Raw genomic sequence first — 4,592 nt, forward strand, 5'->3', positions numbered from 1 at the left:
TCCCCAGCCAGGCACAGCCACGTGCTCCAGGTCATGGAGAGCGTGTGTTCATCCCGTGGTTAGCCCTGATGCTGCAGCAGCAAACAGGCACCACTGGTGGGGGTAGGAGGAGTTCGGTGTTGCAATTCTGGTTCCCCCCCCCCCCCCCCTTCCATCATATGCTTTGTGCAGCGCCATGCTGTCAGGTTCACAGGGTGCATCTTGCCTGAATGCCAGGTGATGCTGCAGGAGTGTGAACTGGAGCAGAGGTGAAGGGCTTTGCTGCCAGGCAGTTCAAAAGGCACTTGCTTCCTTTTCAGCTAAGCTGGCATCTTGGTCCTGCTCCCTCTCCTTTCAGACTTCGAGCTTGTGCTTTCCTTGGGAGCAGTGTTTGATGTGCCTGTGCCGGGTCTGCCCTGCTACAGTGTGGAGGTGGGCTGGATCTGGTTCTCTGTGGCATTCAGGACACTGGGGTTAATAAATAATGTGGTGTGGGTGAGAGCAGCCTCTCTGTGTCTTAGCCTGTTGTAGAGGAATGAAGGCAGTGGGTTGATTAACATTGATAGTATACAGCTGTGGCCTTGCTTCCACGGCAGTGAGTTGTTTAACATGAATGATGTGCAGCTGTAGCTTGTTCCCACAAAGTGGTTAAATAGCTCTGAGGAGTGCGGGAGAAGGAGAGGCTGGATGTAAGGGGAGCCAAGAGGTGGCAGAACTCAGACGTAGCAGAGAGGAGGCAGCAGTGTGGTTTGTTGTATGGAAAGAGCACTGACAGTAGAGCTTGACCCATGGTAAAGCCTTTTAGCAGCTTGTTAGCTTGTTTGTGCTGTGACAATTGGTGCCCTGTGTGAGGCTCAGAACTATTTGGACTCAAATTGCAACAGCCTGTGAATCTTTCCAGAAGCTGTGAGTTCAGTTCCCAGTGGTCCCACAGGCTGCTAAAGAAGGTGCATCATCTTCTTAGCATGTGTTTTCTATATTGCATGAGACAAACATGTTTTGCTTATATATTGATGTCGATCTCCCAGATTATCATCAAATGGGTTTCGTTTGTCACAAATCTTGATTGATGAATCTGGGTTTAAGCCCTCACCCAGAAACACCCACAGTGCCTGAGCTGCCCTGTCTTGGCCTGTGATGATGAACTGTTTAATGTGATCTTTCACCTCCTGGGATAGTCTTGTAGGTCAATATCCTCAGCCACCACCATGGGTGTGTTTTGTTATTAAAATTTTGCTTGACTATCTTAGTTAGCCAAAGCTGGGGTCCCTGTTTTTGATACAGAGGTGTCAAGGCTCTTACTATTGTAGCGTAACCTATGGTACCTCCTTACACACCTTGGCTTTTATGTGTCAGTTTTGTCTAGTCTGCTAGTGGCAACATCTCCAGAGGCTCTATGTTTCTTACCAGAGTTTGGCTATTGGGAGCAGGGTGTAATTAACTTAACACAAAACTGTTGTCGTCTTAAATGCACTTTCTCTAAAAGGAAAAATAGTAATAAAAAAGAGAATCTTACTGAAGACCTGTGTGCATTTTTTTTTCTCAAAACCTTTAAGTAATCGAGGATATGCTAGAAATCTGCTAACTCGTCTATGTTTTCTGGCTCTGGATGGAATCTGGTCTGGATTCTGGGAGTTTTATTCAGGAGTCTGTGCAGAAGCATACATATATTTAAGTGTTGGTAGAAGTGGCACAATTCTGTGCATATACAGTGGTGTGTTTCTGAGCCAATGCTCTCTTGCCCTGGTCTGTTTTGGAATATCGGCAGAACGAGCTTTAGTCTGAGAGTGGTGTAAGATGCCAGCAGAAGAGGCAGTTCCCCACTTGCTGCTTGTGCCAGCAGAAGCTTTTGTGGAGGCTTTGGGAGGTGATCCAGGCTGCAATTAATCCTCTGGAAGAAAAACTTTAACCCAGATCACTTCTTTGTCTGGCTCACCCCCTGGCTGCTCAAGTTTCCACGATCCTTCTACTGCCTGCCAAGTGCCTAGACCGTGCTTGTGTTCACTTCTGCAGCTTTCAAGGCAGTTTCCCAGATCCATGGTCTCTGGACTTCCCTGTATGTTGTCAGTTGCATAAAAAGCAACAATAAGAGTCTGTTTATAGGTCAGTACTCAGGGCACAATGAATAATGTTCTGTACTGATGTTCCAGCAGGGTAACATCTGACTTATGTATCTGTTCAACCCTGGAGAGAAAGCAGAGGGGTTACAAAGGCAATGATCCAGTGTTGTGACACAATAAAGCTGTGAGGGACATAGGCAACATAACTGCTGCCGTGTTAAAGCCCTATTTTAATAGGATATTCTTCAAATCTCAAAAAGAAAGTTGAGGAGAGACTCACAAATATGTAACTTTACAGTAGGAAACAGTATTTATCCCTTTGGGAGAGTCTTTCCCACAGTAGTGCTTAGTCATATGGAAAACATTGTTTGGGGACTGTGTATGGCCTTTATTTTTCCCATTTTCTACAGTTGGTATGATTCTTTTAAATAGTGATGTGTTTGATCAGTAGAGGAGGATTGTTAATAGACTGTCTGCTTGAGCATAATGAGGCCTACGTGTGTGGGAGCTTTTTATGGGAACACTTGTTATATAGTCTGAGAGATCAAAGGCTTCCAGATATCTGAGAACAGATATCTGGAAGGTCTGCAAGAAAAAAATGGTAGCAGCCAGAGTATAGGCATGAGATCTTGCTGTTGAAAGAAGTGTGAAGAAACAGCTTTGAGTTTTGGCTGTAAATGTTTTGATGTGTAGCAACCAAAAAGAAACAATCTCTTATGTGTAGATCATCTGTATGTCTTCCTATTTAGGAAGGAAGATACAAATTCTGCAAAAGAAAAAAGATCTTTCTCCATCTAGCTGTCCATTTTAAAAAGCTTTGGTATCTGTCCAACTCTTCTTTGGCTTAGCCTCAGAAGAGGGGACACTGACGGACATCATTGCAAGGTGGGACCATTCTGAATTCAGCCTTTCCTCCTTGTGTGATTTGAATGCATCAGGTGGCACATCTCATCATTAGCTGATGTCCTAGTTGGTGTTACTTGAAAACCCCAACACATTTCTCTATGTCCCTCCAACTGTTTGTAGACACAAGGCAGGAAAAATGTTTTCCATCAGAATTACTTTAGCTTTAGGTGTATTAAGGTGTTCTTGGACATGCTTACTGTGTTCAGACTTCGTATCCTGTCCCCAGCCATGTAGAAAATGCCAGAAAATTTTCCCAGAGGTCTGCAGATCTGTGTTAGAGGCCCTTTCAGCAGTTCATTTTGTTGAAGAGCTCCTCTGACACCAAGTAGTAACTGAGAGGAGGAAAACTGCAAAACTATTTTTTTCCTGTGTTGCAGGATTATTTCATGCAGAAATCTCTCACTCCCTCTTCTCTGACAGCCTTGCCTCATAACTAAGATTGCTGAAACTGCTTGCCATCCCAGTATCCTTTAAAGTGTGTTCTTCCCAAGAGCACACCACGTGTTCTTCCTGCTTCTTATTATTAGGCATGAGTCTTGGAGGTCACTATTCATGTGATTTTAGTACACTGACCTCAGTGAGAAAGGGCAGTCGGCTGTACGCATGACTGCAGAGTATAGGAAGTCTCTTTTTGCTATAATGTTTCCTCCAGGCAGGTGCACAAACTGTACTGTGGGTATTGCTACTAAGTAAAGAGGGAGCAGACCAATGAGAAGGGAGTTGAGCTGGATGCTTTATACATATACATATGTATATAATGGGTACAGCCTGGAAAGAAAGAGGATGTGCACCTGCAGTTTGGCATAAAGTATAGCATGCAGGCTTTCCACCATTCCCAGCAAATTCTCCTAAATTGACAAAGTCTGGTGTGAGATTGTTTCCTTTATCATTTTACAAGTAAAAGTTTCACAAGCATAAATGAACTGCATGTCTAAAAAAAATAAGTTTTGGAATACCTTATGTTTAGCTTTCTACTAGTGTTTAAGATTATACTTAGTAGATTGTATTAAACTCCTTTTATTCTTCTGTTTGTGAGCTTCCTTCAAGAATATTTGATTTAAACAAATAATGAGGAAAGTATGCCTGTTTTGTTAAAGAAGTTGCAAAACATACCGCATCAAGCCTTGCAGCTTAGCTTGGTGGAAAGTCTGAAATCTACCAGCACTGTCTGCAGTCTGATACAATAAACTAATTCTTAACTCCTCATCCCCTTAAAATCAGTTCAAGTTGAGTGAGTCCAGTAGAGACAAAACAGTCAATTATGTCTTTTAGAAAGAGGAATGACAGACCCTGATCAGTCATTGGGGAAGACCTGTGAATGTTACCAGAGGACTGGTAGAGTGTGTGCTTGTGGCTACTGGTCCCAAAACAAAGAACACTTTAACCCTTTGAGCCAGCTCAGGATAAGTAGAAAATGCTATGGAGCCTGCAAACACAGAAGGCACAAGTCCAGCTAGTGAAAAGATCTCCACAGACCAAATAAAAAAGCATTAGGTGGCAAAGTGAGGCTAAATTAGCAGCCCGTTGGCTGTTGTCCATGTCTGTGCAGCAGACATAAGGAAAGTGTTTGACTCTTGAAATTTTATTTGGGGGGCAGAATTCATTCTAAGGATGCAGGTTCATTAGAACATGTCCTTGTCTTGATTT

Source organism: Falco naumanni, chromosome 9 (genome assembly GCF_017639655.2).
Source record: "Falco naumanni isolate bFalNau1 chromosome 9, bFalNau1.pat, whole genome shotgun sequence".
NCBI lineage: Eukaryota > Metazoa > Chordata > Aves > Falconiformes > Falconidae > Falco > Falco naumanni.